Raw genomic sequence first — 18,197 nt, 5'->3', positions numbered from 1 at the left:
TTTAATTCTCCTATCCACCTCATGAGGTACTATATTTTCCCCAGTTTTACAGTTTAAAAACTGAGACTCATTGTGGCATAGTAACTTTTCCATTATTGCAAAAGTAACAAAAAATCTGATTTCAAAAACCTGACATCCCTTACCCAGCATGGTTTGAAAGGTATATACCAAAGAAGTCTAAGGAGGAGCATGGGGGGAAAAAAGCCTTAAAAGTTCTAACCACTGATAGAAAAGAGAGCTATTTAAGTAAATATACAAACATGCAAAGAAAGTAGAGAATTTATACTGATTCTCCATGCATGTCTATTTTCCTAAAGAGAAGCCAGTAAAAACAAAAAAGAAAGAGATTCATTTTTAACAGTGGAGAATTGAGTAAATGAAGATCATGTAACAACTTTGGAATTTTTGTCATTGTTTTTCGATACAACATTTAAAAAAATTTTATCCAGAGTAACTTACAACCTTAGACTAACTTTAGGGAGACTCCACAATACATTATTTCTACACAATACGTTATTTAAACACAGATTTCTGTAATTGAAGAGGACACAAGTCAGTGGTTGTTACTTATGGAAGCAAATACCAATGGAAAGGCCTAGAGATCTTTCAACAGAAAAGTAGATTTATGTCACTTTTTCACAAAATGTTGCTTCCTCAATTCAAAAAGAGCATCCTTCTGTCTTTTAGCTATTCATCAGCTGGTTGGTCAGTGCTACAGACAGAATGTTTCCACACCCCCAGGCACATACCAAATTCATATGTGAAATCCTGAGACTGCTGCTTTAGTCACCCATTGCTTTTAGCCATATTTCTATAGACATGGAAACTTGGAAATGAAATGTCCTCAAGTCTTGATTTTTGATACCTTGCTTTTGATGACTATTGGTTTTTCTAACCAGAAGGCAGAGCTAACTGTAGCAGTGTTTTTACTTCCCAGAGGTCTGCTGGAAAAAACAGTGGTGGGGAATTAGTCTGACATCTGCTTTTTGTAGAGGAATCACATCCCCCACTCTAAACTGTCTTGATAGGGTTGACCGTCGCTGGAGGTTCTTTTGCCACCTCCACAGCTGACCCAAGTCATAGTCTTCTCTAATATTTGGTGCAGATTATAAGATGATTTGTCTTTCCTCTGTATTATAAGTCATAAGGATATAGGCTAGATTTGGGCTCTTGGAGGCCATCTTTCCCAACGTGGGGAGATAAAGAAAGAAAGAAATCTGAGAAAGAAGCTGACACAAAAAGGACTCCAGGTAAAGAAAGAGGAAGAAACAGAATGGTATTTATTTGGTTTAAATCTTGGATCCTACCTTGTCTGAGCCAGTAAAATTCTCTTTTTGTGACTTGTTAATGAAAAGTTCTAACTTTTACAGAAACCCAGGAGAAACTGTTTTCATAATGTAATATATCCTTATGTCACTGATGAACATAAGGGACAAGTCTCACTTTCTCAGCTATAGGTCTGGAAAATCTGTGTGTGTGTGTGTGTGTGTGTGTGTGTGTGTGTGTCTATGTGTGTGGTTCTGGAGCACATGGTGCATCATAATTGTTCTAATCTGAAACTATTTCTTAAACTGATTATAAAAATCCTTTAGAAAAAATATGACAAAATACCTATGGTGAAGTTTTAATAGTAGAGGGTCTAGGAAGCAATAAAAATAGCAAGGCATTTCTGAGAGAATTCCCAGATTTTAGTTTGTGGTAGGATGCTATCTTGTCAGTGCACATTTTATGCAGCTGTATTAAGTGCTGTGCATCCCCAGCCCTTCCATGCTTTGTTCTGTATCCCCAGAGAACTGCACTTCCCCGGCTCCTTTGCTCTCGGCTTTCCCAGCTAGGTTTGCCCAGTGTCTTCCCCTGACCCAAAATCTGAGAGCAGAAAGACTAGACAAGCCTTTCTCTTCCCCCTCCCTTTCTCCCTCCCTCCTCTCATTTCTCTTCCTCCTCCCTCCCCCTCTTCTCTCTCAGCTGAGTTTCTAACTGCATAACTGCATTTCATTTATGTCAGCTTTTTCTAGATAAGCGCTGCCTCCACTAAATATGCCTGCCAAACTCCATCTTCTAGCAGCTCAGTTTCAGTGACTTCCTCCCTTTGACTCGTTTAAGAGGTAAGACCTTCTTCCTATACATAATTATTAATTTATAGGATGCTTCATGGTTTCCTTGGCATTTCTCATCTCTTCCATAAACTTTGTGACCAGTGCTCTACATTAAAGTTTCTCTGTTTGAAATGCATTAGAGTGGTTTATATTTTCTAGCTTGGCCTTGTCTGATACAAGTGCCCACTCCAAAGAAAACACAAATGTTTTGAAGACAATAACTTGTAACATAATGAAAAATGTTGAGTAAGCTTAAATTTGTCCTCCTTATATTAACTTATAAGAAATGTGCCCTTCAGTTGGGAAAGACAGAAAACAAATTTTTAAAAATGCAAATATGAAAACCTCAGCTTGTGATATGGTACTCTGGAGCAAATAAAACAGGTTTCTGTAATAAATAGTTACTCATGGTCTGCTGAGACAGTTTCTTTTTTTTTTAAATTTTTTAATGATAGTCACACAGAGAGAGAGAGAGGCAGAGACATAGGCAGAGGGAGAAGCAGGCTCCATGCACCAGGAACCCGATGTGGGATTCAATCCCGGGTCTCCAGGATCACGCCCTGGGCCAAAGGCAGGCGCTAAACCGCTGCGCCACCCAGGGATCCCTGCTGAGACAGTTTCTACTGAATGGTAAGAAAGTCTTTGAGAAGGATGATATTTGAATTTAGGCTTAAAAAAAAGGAAGGAGCCAGCCTTGTGAACATATGGAGCAAGGATGCTCTCGGAAGGCAGAACAAGCCAGTGAAAAAGCTCAACGTAGAAGCTATTTGAAGGCCAGTATAGCTGGAGCAAATAAGTGAAAGGAGGAAAGAGAGAGAGAGAAAGAAAGAGAGAGAAAGAGAGAGAGAGAATATGATGATGATGATAATGAAACAGGCAAGAGCCAGCTCATGTAGGCAGGGCCTTGTAGGGACACAAGGAAATTAGCTTTTATTCTAAGAACCACAGGAAGTCATTTTGGGCTGCTATAACAGATTATTGTGGCTTAAGCAATGGAATTTTACTTTTCACAGTTCTAGAGGCTGAGAAGTCAAAGTTTAAGTTACTGAATTTGGTTCCTGGTGTGAATCCTCTTCCTGGTTACTGAATTTGGTTCCTGGCGTGAATCCTCTTCTGGTTTGCAGATGGCTGCCTTCTCACTGTGTGCTCACCTACAGCAAGAGAGATGATCTTTTCTTTTTTAAAAAAGATTTTATTTATTTATTTATTCATGATAGGGAGAGAGAGAGAGGCAGAGACACAGGCAGAGGGAGAAGCAGGTTCCGTGCCAGGAGCCTGATGTGGAACTCGATCCCAGGAATCCAGGATCACACCCTGGGCTGAAGGCAGGCGTTAAACCACTGAGCCACCCAGGAATCCCAAAACACTCTTCTTTTAAAGACACTTCTTTTAAAGACACTCATCCCATTCATGGTGGGGTCTCTATTCTCATGACCGAAATGCTACCCAAAAACCCCACCTCTGAAAACCAAAACATTGGGACTTGGAGCTTTGGATGTGAATTGGAGTTAGGGGAACATGTTCAGTCCATAGTAGAGAGTATTAAACTGTGGAATAATATAACTTCATTTGAAATTTTAAAAGATCTGTTTGGCTGCTCAATGGAAAGGAATGGGGATTGGTGGGTAGGAGGCAGCCAGAGGTGACAGTGAAACAAGGAGGCAAGTGAGAGATGATTTCCACGTGTTGGGAGCAGAGATGGTGTAGCTTTGCTTAGAGTAGAATCTAAGGATAAATTGGAAGGCAATTTCTACAAATAATGAATACCTGGATTTTCACCTGGCATAAAAGACTATTTTCTTTAAACATACCTTAATTTTATTAGTATATTAATGAAGGGCATCATACAAAGCCAAAGCAGACAAGACTTGTACAGTCAGTGAGATCAAGGTGAAAACCAATTATGATTTTCTTATTAGTTTTCAGGATAAAAAGCCAAACAATTCAGATCTATCCCAGCCTGCAAAGCTGGCAAAATAGCCTGCATAAAGAAGGCATGTGTTTTATAGGAACGTGGAAGCCTGATGGTAAAGGAATAATATTCAGAATAAGAAATGGATGATATTCAGAATAATAAAATGTTCACACAGGCATCAGTGTCCTTTGATTCAAAGGCTCAGGAAATAAGAGAATAATGCTAATACATACTTTATTTTTTAGGTCAGTTTTTTTTTTCTATCTTTCCATTACCTACCTACATATAAAATTAAAAGCACTCCTTAAAATGGGGCTGGTCACTTTTTGATCCACATTGCTAAAAGAGCCCTAAGTGAACCAAATAATCTCCCACGAGATTACTTAGTTCCGTTAGATCAGCTTCCTAGCTTCTGGCTGGTTTTGATATTTGGCCAACTCAGGTGAGTTATTTAATGTCTACAAAAAGAAGTAAAGTTTGTTACAGGAAAAGAGAATTTCCTTAAAAGTGACTAATATCCTTTTATTTTATTCCAGCCTCATTTTTTTAAAGGCTCAGAAAGGAAATGAATAGGCAACTTTTATAATTAATACTTTTTATAACATTTTTTTTTTGTAATTCACAGAAGTTTCTAATTGCTCGGGGGAAAAATGAACTACTTCCTATAACTTCCTTCAGTGATAACAGTTGAATTAATATTTCTGAATGGGCTTCTGGAAGCCTATTGTTCATATTTCAGGACACTTAGCCATGTTGAAATGATCTTTATCTTAGAGTTGCGTCTTCGACCAAAATGATTTCTGCTAAAACCTTTGCAATTTAGCATGTACAGGTTCTATGCAGGAAACTATTGTTCTTCTGGCCCAGCGTTTGTCAAATTTTTTTTTTAATGTGAAGTTTAGGAAGATAGAGCAGAAGAAAAAAAAAAAACAGAGAAATATCAGATAGTTACTATGTACCATACATTGTTTGAAGTTATATATGTATATAGTCTTTACACCCTTCAATGAAGCAATACTGACATTATCTACATTTTAACAGATGAGGAAAATGAGATCAAGAAAGTTTCATGAACTTGTTCATGGTCAGGGAGCTGGGGGATGACAGACAGCAAGCCAGGGTATCCCCAGATCCACTAGCTCCAGTCTGTGCTTTCAAGTACTCAGCTATACTGCCTCTTAGGACTAGATGGTATTTTTATGGCATATTTTATGTTCTATATTTTTATTATTCAAAATCATATGTTATACCAATAGTTATTCTTTAAAAGGTGCTTTGCATATTTTATGTTCTACATACTGTGGTTGTCAGTGTAGATTTGGTTTGAATTTGCAAATTTTAAACAATGGCATAATCATTATGTAGTCAGATGTGTGAATAAATAAATAAAATCTTAAAAAAGAATTAAATAACAGATCAATGAAATACGGTATATAAACACTCACTAGTAATAGAGGAAATGTGTTTCAGATTTGCATTCATTTAATCAGGGCATTAGCTTACCACTCAGTGAAGTGAAGTGATAATTTATAGAATGATAATCTGTGTTAATGAGTTGCCTAAAAGACTCTGGTTATTACCATGAGATGTCACCACATAGATGAGGAACTAGCCCATTTCCTAATTACCACTAGCACTGCAGAATTCTTCTAGTCCCATGTTGGACAAAAAGAGAAATGAGCAAAAATGTAAAGTTTCCAAAGGGGAGCAAATATATTCAAAGAAGTTTAATATATACTTGCATTTACAAAAATACGTATTCAAAATTAAATAAGCACTAGTTTGCATAGAGTGTGCTTAAGGCAATTTATAGATTTTTAAGTTCATTTTCTTTATTAATGCTTAATTTTAAAATGCATTTTTAAGGTATGTTATTATGAAAGTTTTTGAGAGGCACTATCAGTGTTCTATCTATAATCTTATTCTTTTGTAAAGTACATTTTAACTGATGTTCCAGACTAATCAATTCCCTCTCACTTCTGTTAAAATACTGAGCTTCACAGTCATTTTTTTGCAAAAAAATCACCTTGTTTATGAAGGCAGCTTTTGAGAATACCATTAGATAATATGTAAGACAGGAAATAATAATAATGCAAATATCCCTTTGCATAAAAGGTAGAGAGATGTGCATAGGAGCCATTCAACATACTTAGCAAATTTCTGTCTTCCAGATTTGTAAAAAATCTGGATTTTGCTCTGAATTTGAGTAATTCAGGGTATTTTAAGCAGAAATACAGAAAATAATGTACTAGGGCATTAGTTCTAAATGTGTCACACACACTGGTGTGGCAGAGATAATATCAAGAACAATAGTTAAAATGAATCAGAGTAGTTTTTAGCAATTTCTTTCCTTTTTGTGAATAGCTTCAAGATTCTCCCTATATAATATCCATATTCCATATTTTAATCTGATAGGTCTCCCTGAATAGAAGAGAAAGGTAGGGTGATATACAGCATGCCAGGCAGTTCCACACCTAGGACCCTGCAATGGGTTACATGTAGAAAAGTGTGTCAAACACACACATGTCACCTATAACATAGGAAGAAGCATGGGCTTGTATTAACAGCAGAGCAAAGGCAGGCATATATATCTTCACAGCAGTGATACTTTGATAGGTTGGGTAGAGAAAATTATGCCAATATGTGCTATATATCTTCCATTGTAGATAATAGAAAAGTTCACTGTAGGATGGTAAAAACACTACTGTTAAGTTGCTATTAAATTATAAATTATAAGAATGGGAAAGTACTGCAGGAAATACAAAGGTTGACACTTGAGAGAAGGAGATAATCTAATTTGACCTTCAAATTAGACTTTCTCTTTAGACTGTCATAAAAACAGAAAGAGAAAAGTGACGTCGAGTCAAAGAGTTGTGCTACTAAAAATTAAAATCAAGTCACAGTTTTGAGACAGAGATGTGGGAATTTGCAAGAGAAGACATTTCTTACACTTGCCTACAAACGGTCTAGATGCAGAGTCACCTTGAGAACGAACCAAAAGTCAGCTTTGCTTAGAAGTCTGAGTCCCAAAAAAAAAAAAAAAAAAGAAGTCTGAGTCCCAAGCTGAATATGACTTCTTAAGAAAAAAACGTTTAACATATTCAAATTTAAAACAACTTTTTTTTTACATTTTTATTTTGTGAAATCTGTCAATCTCTATTTTACTTACAGATTCCAGATTTAGTGTTTAGGAAGCCCTTTCTTGGCATAAAATAACAATATATTCTCGTGGTGCCTGGGTGGCTCAGTCAGTTAAGCCTCTCTGCCTTCTGCGTAGGTCATCAGGTCATGATCCCAGGTCTAGGATGGGCTCCCCCACAGCACCCTGCCCAGCAGAGAGTCTACCTCTCCCTCTTGCCTCTCCTCCTTCCTCCCTGCTCCCATACTTTCTCTCAAATAAATAAAATATTTTTTAAAAACCCAAAATATTCTCATTTGTTTTAGTTATTATATAGTTTTAATTTTTACATTCAATTATTTAAGCCACTTATAATTCATTTTGTGTATGTATGTTAAGGGATGTAAAGCTCATTTTTTTCCTAATGAGCAAGGCAGTTCTTTCAACACCATTGATTCAATACTGTGCCCTCTCCCTGGTTTTTTGACATACTTTTGTTATCACATGTAAAATTCATATATGTATTTGTGAATTTTCTATGGATATATGAAAAAAATTATTGCTTCTTTGGTACAAAGATAGCTAGATGAGTAGAGAGATGATAGAAACACAAAGATAAATTAAATCATATTCCTCTACATTTCTACTGTTATCTCTACTTAATTTGTCAGTTTAGGAAAATAGTATTTTAAATTCCTTCAGTGAAATTATAAAAGTCACAATTTGTTTTTAGCAGTCTCAGCCCTTTATATTCCAAAGCCATATTGTTGAAGGTAGAGAGATTCAAGACATGTTTATGTGCTTGGAGAGTCATAATTTTTATCAATATTAAATAGCCTTCTTTATACTTTTCCCTAAATCTCATTTTTTCTGCTAATTATATGGAAATTTTTCCATTTTTAAAATAATTTTATTAGTATTTTACCCATGCCTTTATTTTTAACTATCCCATGGTACGTAGCTTTACTTATATCAGTTATAAACAGCATATGGCTAGATTATTTTCTTCCCATAATCTGAGCTTCTGGTTTTTATAAATTAATTCAGTGCTTTTCACATGTGTTATTATTTCATCATGATGTAGACTTATTTTTGGTGTGTTTTCTGTTTGTCTTTTGTTTTATTGTTCTCCCATTTAGCTCTATCTTTAGTTGGATTGACTAGATTTTCTTAATTCTTGCTTACCTCCAGTAAGTTTTCATTGCTGCCTTTTTTTCTAAAGTGGACCCAGTTTTTAATAAATCCATTTAAAATATTTATTCATTATTACTGAAAATTCATTGCATACTTCCACCCACCCTTCAAATAAAAGACAACCTGGGCAAGTTTTATTGACCCTGCTCATCTTCTCAAACAACTCTATGGCTCATTCCTGTTGGCTGGAACCTGAGATTCAGAGTGTAAGCAATTCATCGGCTCTCTTGGCAGTCATATTCTTAAAAACGCTGTTGACGGCACTAGTACCTAATTATCAAGTGTATGTTTATACTATATGGTTACATATGTTTTATAGTCTTCTTTGCCCACAACATTTTATTAATTTATATGCAATCGCTATGTTGGATTCTTTTTGTTTGATATACATATTACTTTGCTAGGGCTGCCTTAATGAAATATCACAGACTGGATGGTCTACACAACCGAAATTTATTTTTTCCCAATCTTGGAGGCTAGTGATCCAAGGTCAAATTGCAGGCAGGTTTGATTTCTTGAGTCCTCTCTTCTTGGCATGCAAATGACTGCCTCCTTGCCATGTCCTAACATGGTGTGTGCATCCCTGGTATCTCTTCCAGGGTCTAAATTTCTCCTTCTTAGGAGAACAGCAGCAGGATTAGATGAAGGTTCATCTTAATGGCCTCATTTTAATGTACTAACCTCTTTAGAGGCCCTGTCTCCAAATACAGTCACCTTCTAAAGTACTAGGGCTTAGGGTTCAACATGAAGTAGGTATGGGAGACACATTCAGCCCCAATACCATGTTTTTCTCACACATTTCAGAAATTGTGCATGGGTGGTAAGTTTCTTGAGTTCCTAATTGAAAAAAATATGTGTGTATGTATAAATATAAATTTATATAATATGTGTGTGAATATATAAATTTAAATATGTGGGCAGCCCGGGTGGCTCATCAGTTTAGGCCGCTTTCAGCCCAGGGCGTGATGCTGGAGACCCGGGATCAAGTCCCACGTCGGGCTCCCTGCATGGAGCCCGCTTCTTCCTCTGCCTATGTCTCTGCCTCTCTCTCTGTGTGTTTCTCATGAGTAAATAAATAAAATCTTTAAAAATAAATAAATAAATAAATAAATAAATAAATAAATAAATAAATAAATAAATACCTATATTTAAAAAGTAGTTTATTCTAGTTCAAAATGACTTCTTAAGTTATTGACAGCATTGTTGCGATGCATTCTAGCATGCATTATCCACCTGCCTAGAAGACAGATGTCCGATTATTTCTCTTCTGTTTTGTTTTTTTTGTTTTTTGGGTTTTTGTTTTTTTTTTTTTTACATATTTTTCTCTGTCAGGAAGTGGGTAAAGTGTTCTTTTTATCCTTGGAGTTCATAGATCTCTATAGCATTTTGGTGGGCTCTTATCATTTTTCATCTCAGGGAGAATTGTATCTATAATTTATCTCATTCTTTCCTTCTAGAAAGGTCTGTGAGACCAACATGAGAACTTCTGGATCTGTCCTTGCCATCCCTCAACAATTATTCTCAAAGTTTTGATCTCTTGGTTCTCTGGTGCTATAGTCTTGGAAGGATCACTTTGTTTAGTTTTCCAGCTCATTGTTTGGCATTTAATCTGCATTGATTCTGCTCATCCGTTCTTCTCTGAGAGTTTTATTTTAGTAATCAGTTTGTTCATTTCTAAGAACTCTAAATGCTTCTTTTGAAGGCTGTTCTAGTTTGTAGATATGATGGATGCCCCAATATCTCAAGGGAATTAATTATAGTTCCTTATTTTCTTTCCATTTATTTTGTTGGCAGTCGCACTCATGGTGTTCAGAGTTCTGTTTAATATAATGTCTCTCTTTAAGAATTTTCCTCAACTGTCAGGTTACTTACTACTGGTTTTCTATTCCTGTATGTAGATAAATCCAGAGTGAATAGTATTACTGTATGTATTTTATTGCCTTAGACCCAGAAAGAAATTTCATTTCTCTAGCAGGGAATACGTGTTCTGAACACGTATTGTTTAAATGTTGCTCTCAGTGTAAAGAAGGAGTAGTGTTTTCCAGAGGGCTTGTATTAATGATGCCCTGGTAGCTTCTCTGTTTGGTGGGGTGGGGGATAAAGTTCTTCTTAGCAGTCACTTCTCCTGTCCCATTGCCCCCTCATGGAAACTCCTGTGTCAGATCTCCCACATCAGTGATATTTACCTACCCTGGGTGTCCTAAGTATGAATGCTAGAATCAATAGCTTCTAACCAAAGGGATTGACCTGGCTTTTTTTTTTTTTAGTAAGTTTTTTTTTATTAATTTGGTGACACATGCACAGCTTCTTCGTTATGCCTTCTTTCAGTTTGGGGCATTCCAGAATTCTGCTGGGAACATTTTGTTGTTGTTGTTCATCTTTGTTTCACCTGTAGGTGTTTGCATGTTTCTCAATTTTATGTATTTTTATAAAACAGTTTACATTTGGTTTGCAGAAAGTCTGTAAGAAAATACTTTTGTATGTTGGTAGCTGTGCTCCTGATCTTTCAGTGACCCTGGAGATTTATTTCAGAGTTTTTCCTGTCTTTTCAGTGGAACAGTTTTAAGGAATATAGGTAAATATGTGTTTTCAGTTACCCATCAGAACCAGAGACCATTTTTCTCCATATATTTGCAGTTTTGCAGAGCATACTAAGAAAAGTAAATCAAATCACAGTTCCATGTTTTTCTCTTTGCTGTTTTGCAGTCTAAATTTTCCCTCACTTTGAGGTAAGTTGTTCTGAAAGCATTTTAAAGTTGGTCTGTACTGTAATATTGTTTGATGGGAGGGGGAAAAAATGTGTGAGTATCAGCCTAACATTGAAAGCTACTCGGGTCATTCTGCCATTAAGACATTGGTTGCTTCCTTATTTCTGATTACTCCTAAATAGTCTGTGAACGGGCTTAATGACCCCATCAAAAGGCAAAGGGTTTCAGACTGGATAAAAAAGCAGGACCCATCTATATGCTGTCTACAAGAGACTCATTTTAGACAGAAGGACACCTACAGCCTGAAAATAAAAGGTTGGAGAACCATTTACCATTTGAATGGTCCTCAAAAGAAAGCAGGGGTAGCCATCCTTATATCAGATAAACTAAAATTTACCCCGAAGACTGTAGTGAGAGATGAAGAGGGACACTATATCACACTTAAAGGATCTATCCAACAAGAGGACTTAACAATCCTCAATATATATGCCCCGAATGTGGGAGCTGCCAAATATGTAAATCAATTATTAACCAAAGTGAAGAAATACTTAGATAATAATACACTTATACTTGGTGACTTCAATCTAGCTCTTTCTATACTCAATAGGTCTTCTAAGCACAACCTCTCCAAAGAAACGAGAGCTTTAAATGATACACTGGACCAGATGGGTTTCACAGATATCTACAGTATTTTACATCTAAACTCAACTGAATACACATTCTTCTCAAGTGCACATGGAACTTTCTCTAGAATAGACCACATACTGGGTCACAAATCAGGTCTTAACCAATACCAAAAGATTGGGATCATCCCCTGCATATTCTCAGACCATAATGCCTTGAAATTAGAACTAAATCACAACAAGAAGTTTGGAAGGACTTCAAACACATGGAGGTTAAGGACCATCTTGCTAAAAGATGAAAGGGTCAACCAGGAAATTAAGGAAGAATAAAAAAGATTCATGGAAACTAATGAGAATGAAGATACAACCGTTCAAAATCTTTGGAATACAGCAAAAGCAGTCCTGAGGGGGAAATACATTGCAATACAAGCATCCATCCAAAAACTGGAAAGAACTCAAATACAAAAGCTAACCTTACACCTAAAGGAGCTAGAGAAAAACCAGCAAATAGGTCCTACACCCAGCGGAAGCAGAGAGTTAATAAAGATTCGAGCAGAACTCAACGAAATCGAGATCAGAAGAACTGTGGAACAGATCAACAGAACCAGGAGTTGGTTCTTTGAAAGAATTAATAAGATAGATAAACCATTAGCCAGCCTTATTAAAAAGAAGAGAGAGAAGACTGAAATTAATAAAATCATGAATGAGAAAGGAGAGATCACTACCAACACCAAGGAAATACAAACGATTTTAAAACCATATTATGAACAGCTATACGCCAATAAATTAGGCAATCTAGAAGAAATGGACGCATTTCTGGAAAGCCAAAATTACCAAAACTGGATCAGGAAGAAATAGAAAACCCGAACAGGCCAATAACCAGGGAGTAAATTGAAGCAGTCATCAAAAACCTCCCAAGACACAAAAGTCCAGGGCCAGATGGCTTCCCAGGGGAATTCTATCAAACGTTTAAAGAAGAAACCATACCTATTCTACTCTAGCTGTTTGGAAAGATAGAAAGAGATGGAGTACTTCTAAATTCTTTCTATGAGGCCAGCATCACCTTAATTCCAAAACCAGATAAAGACCCCACCAAAAAGGAGAATTATAGGCCAATATCCCTGATTAACATGGATGCAAAAATTCTCAACAAGATACTAGCCAATCAGATCCAATTTTTCCATTAAGAAAATTATTCACCATGACCAAGTAAGATTTATTCCCGGACACAAGGCTGGTTCAACACTCGTAGAACAATCAGTGTGATTCATCATATCAGCAAGAGAAAAAACAAAAACCATATGATCCTCTCAATAGATGCAGAGAAAGCATTCGACAAAATACAGCATCCATTCCTGATCAAAACTCTTCAGAGTGTAGGGATAGAGGGAACATTCCTCAACATCTTAAAAGCCATCTACAAAAAACCCACAGCAAATATCATTCTCAATGGGGAAGCACTGGGAGCCTTTCCCCTAAGATCAGGAACATGACAGGGATGTCCACTCTCACCACTGCTATTCAACATAGTACTAGAAGTCTTAGCCTCAGCAATCAGACAACAAAGAGACATTAAAGGCATTCAAATTGGCAAAGAAGAAGTCAAACTCTCCCTCTTCACCGATGACATGATACTCTACATAGAAAACCCAAAAGACTCCACCCCAAGATTGCTAGAACTCATACAGTAATTCAGCAGTGTGGCAGGATACAAAATCAATGCCCAGAAGTCAGTGGTATTTCTATACACTAACAATGAGACTGAAGAAAGAGAAATTAAGGAGTCAATCCCATTGACAATTGCACCCAAAAGCATAAGATACCTAGGAATAAACCTAACCAAAGAGGTAAAGGATCTATACCCTAAAAACTATAGAACACTTCTGAAAAAAATTGAGAAAGACACAAAGAGATGGAAAAATATTCCATGTTCATGGATTGGCAGAATTAATATTGTGAAAATGTCAATGTTACTCAGGGCAATTTACACATTTAATGCAATCCCTATCATTACACCATGGACTTTCCATGGACTTTACCATGGAGTTAGAACAAATTATTTTAAGATTTGTGTGGAATCAGAAAAGACCCCGAATAGCCAGGGGAATTTTAAAAAAGAAAACCATATCTGGGGGCATCACAATGCCAGATTTCAGGTTGTACTACAAAGCTGTGGTCATCAAGACAGTGCGGTACTGGCACAAAAACAGACACATAGATCAATGGAACAGAATAGAGAATCCAGAAGTGGACCCTCAACTTTATGGTCAAGTAATATTCGACAAAGGAGGAAAGACTATCCACTGGAAGAAAGACAGTCTCTTCAATAAATGGTGCTGGGAAAATTGGACATCCACATGCACAAGAATGAAACTAGACCACTCTCTTTCACCATACACAAAGATAAACTCAAAATGGATGAAAGATCTAAATGTGAGACAAGATTCCATCAAAATCCTAGAGGAGAACACAGGCAACACCCTTTTTGAACTCGGCCACAGTAACTTCTTACAAGATACATCCACGAAGGCAAGAGAAACAAAAGCAAAAATGAACTATTGGGACTTCATCAAGATAAGAAGCTTTTGCACAGCAAAGGATACAGTCAACAAAACTCAAAGACAACCTACAGAATGGGAGAAGATAGTTGCAAATGACATATCAGATAAAGGGCTAGTTTCCAAGATCTATAAAGAACTTATTAAACTCAACAGCAAAGAAACAAACAATCCAATCATGAAATGGGCAAAAGACATGGAAGAAATCTCACAGAGGAAGACGTAGACATGGCCAACAAGCACATGAGAAAATGCTCCGCATCACTGGCCATCAGGGAAGTACAATTCAAAACCACAATGAGATACCACCTCCCACCAGTGAGAATGGGGAAAATTAACAAGGCAGGAAACCACAAATGTTGGAGAGGATATGGAGAAAAGGGAACCCTCTTACACTGTTGGTGGGAATGTGAACTGGTGCAGCCACTCTGGAGGACTGTGTGGAGGTTCCTCAAAGAGTTAAAAATAGACCTGCTCTGCGACCCAGCAATTGCACTACTGGGGATTTACCCCAAAGATGCAGATGCAATGAAACGCTGGGACACCTGCACCCCGATGTTTATAGCAGCAATGGCCACAATAGCCAAACTGTGGAAGGAGCCTCGGTGTCTATCGAAAGATGAATGGATAAAGAAGATGTGGTCTATGTATACAATGGAATATTACTCAGCCATTAGAAATGACAAATACCCACCATTTGCTTCAATGTGGATGGCCCTGGAGGGTATTATGCTGAGTGAAATAAGTCAATCGGAGAAGGACATTGTATGGTCTCATTCATTTGGGGAATATAAATAATAGTGAAAGGGAATAGAAGGGAAGGGAGAAGAAATGGGTAGGAAATATCAGAAAGGGAGACAGAACATGAAGACTCCTAACTCTGGGAAACGAACTAGGGGTGGTGGAAGGGGAGGAGGTGGGGGTTGGGGGTGAATGGGTGACGGGCATTGAGGGGGGCACTTGATGGGATGAGCACTGGGTGTTATTCTGTATGTTGGTAAACTGAACACCAATAAAAAATAAATTTATTATTAAAAAATAAAAGAAAAGAAATTCAATTATTCCATACTTGCAATTATTTAGAATTTCAAGTTTTGATGTTTTTATCATCTACAGGGTTAAATCACTGGCTCATATTGTAAAGAGTATTTTAATGGAAATAGAGTACCTGAGTAGCTGGATTCATCAAACTGGAAATCTGCACAGTTTGCAAAACCATCACAGTGCTCATGAACTGGGATACAGCTGTTCCAGGAAGTGCATATCAAAGCACCATCAGAACAGCTCTCATTGGCTGGGGGGAAAAAAATCATCTTTTTTTAAAGTGAATTTCTTTTAATGAAATGATAAGACAGTTTATTGTATCATTTCTCATCTTTCTAGTCCTATACTTAAATTATATAATTCTTTCTGATTCTTCAAAAAGTTTATTGATAGAATCATTTCCCAGCTGTTTACTATGTACTATTATACCGGTATGTACGTAAAAAGTTCACTATGTGTATACTATGTAGTCTGAATTGATTTTAGGCTAGAATAATCTATGTCAAGGCAGAGCTCTCTGTGCTTCTGCTGCCCTCCTAATGTCCCTGGCATTATGTACAACTGAAGTGACACCAACCATTACTTGTTTGAATGTTCATCCATTTCCACATGGTTGTAAGCCATGGGTGGTCATATAGGTCACTGCAACTCAATGCCCTACGACCATGTGCCTTTATAACATGGTGCATTTTACTAATTCCAGAGTCTCTCATCAGCCTGACTTCAAGAGACAAGCATAGGTCTTGCTTGTAAGACTTGGGTTGTTTCAGAAAAATGACTTCACTGACGCTAACTAAGGGTACTGACAATTCTATAACAATCTAGTGCTGCCAAGTACTCAACCTCTCTTGGATGCTATTCTTAGTCATGAAACTGTATTTTTGTCTTCCTGCCTCTCAATCTTTTGTCTCATTAGGATGATGGTTTCCTGTAAAGCTGTAGATCATGTTTATGTTCTTTTTACAAGTTAGAGCTGAACCAGAACAGAACCCTTCATTCCAGGCTGCCATCAGGCATTTCTTGTCTCCTATTTTCTTGAGAACCTGGAAACCATCAGGCTTAGGTTTCAGGCCTGATCTCTGTTCTCTGGTTCTACGTGTTTTGTTCCATGCTGATATTTGTCATGTCTTTAAGCCTTTTGATGTGATAGCTCTTCCATCTAGCATTGCTACATGTTTGGAATAGAGGGAACATTGAAACTTGGACTACTGCACCATCTTGTCAGGAATTCTGGATAGATTTCAAAATCACTAAATAATAATGATATGATTCTCACTGATTTTCTGTCCCTGATCCTTTGAGTCCTTCGGTTCTGCAGAGAAGCAGAGGGCAGCAATGAACAGTCAGGGCTTTGTGGTGCCTAATCCAAGTTCAACAAGAACAGTTTTGCTTTTCTCTTACTTACCTAATGGTGTCATATACAATACCTGATTTGAACATTTTAATCCAAACCCACTGCTAGAGTTAAAAAAAAGAAAAAAGAAGAAGAATAAGAGGTTGACCTGGGAAGTTACTTCTACTAGAATAAAGACAATTAAGTTCAAACTTCTCAACCTAAATTGATATTTTTAGAAGACTTGGAAATAAGTATCCCCATGGATGGGTCTTACACAAGTTTTGTCAGTATTAATCATGATTTTTTTCTCTCCTTCAAGTATGTTTATGGGCTGGAATTGTTGGAGTTATCATAGGTTATTGACACAGTTTGACAGCTGCCTATCAAAATTAATTTTCAAATTGGACATGAAATGTTTTTAAGAGTCTTTCTTTCCATTGATTAAAAAAGCTAGTTCTGAAAACTAAAGTGATACTTTTTATTGAGTAATCCTGAGGTGCTAGAACATCCTGCCAGTAAATATCATGGAGCTGCCACCACATTTAAGATTCTATGCTTAGCACTTCAACTGGAGAGTGCAGGGGAAGATTTTTTAGAAAGAGTGAATGGAAAAAAAGAAAAAGAGTGACCACAACATAATGAGAAATAAGAGCAAAATGACAACACAAAAGCAGTTAACAATTTAAAATAATAATAAGAGAAATGCCATAAGGACAGACTTAATTGGTAAAGTATCAGTACAGATACGGATTATAAAAATAAGAGGTGCGTTTTAGTGCATGAAGTCTGTAAAAACTGAAAGAGCAGAGTCTTGAGATGTTTTAAAATTTCATGTTCCTAATAAAAAGCTATTTAGCAGAGTGGGAACAAAATCTATAAATGGGGGATCAATAAGTTTGACATTAGAACAGTGAGTATAGCAGTTTGCCTTTCACTGGGGAGTTTGTGTAAGGAGGTACTGCAGACAAACTTAAAACACAGGACTGAAACCAGATTGTAGAAATGGCTGAGGTCTCAGAAGAGATGTCTTTAAACTTTTTCAACAGGTTAAATAATTTTAAGATCTACAGTGACAAGATAAATGACATTGTAAACCAAGTAAACTAGGAATTAGAATGATCTTCCAACTCTTATGAAGAGTTGTTTGTAAAAAATGAATATGTATGTATATACATGTAGGTTTGTGTATATATACACATTGTTATCACCATTGTTTTGCATTATAAGGGGTTGAGAGATCAGATGAGTGTTACAGTTTTATTTATTTAAGATTTATTTATTTAAGATTTATTTATTTATTTTAGAGAGAGAACACAAATTGTGGGACAGGAAGCAAAGGCAGGGAGAGAGAATCTCAGTCAGATGCTGTGCTGAGCATGGAGTCTCAATGTGGGACTTGATCTCATGACCCTGAGATCATCACCTGAGCTGAAACTAAGTGTTGGACGCTTAACTGATTGAACCACCTGGGCGCCCCAACAGTTTTAAGGTTTTAAATAATACAGTATGTTTAATTTGTATACAAAGATGATAGATAATACTCATCTACTATTGAAACATTATTTCAAACACTTCTACACTTGAAAATGCTAATCCATTCACATA

Source organism: Canis lupus, chromosome 25, assembly GCF_011100685.1.
Source record: "Canis lupus familiaris isolate Mischka breed German Shepherd chromosome 25, alternate assembly UU_Cfam_GSD_1.0, whole genome shotgun sequence".
Taxonomy (NCBI): Eukaryota; Metazoa; Chordata; class Mammalia; order Carnivora; family Canidae; genus Canis; species Canis lupus.
This window is presented reverse-complemented; position numbering follows the sequence as displayed.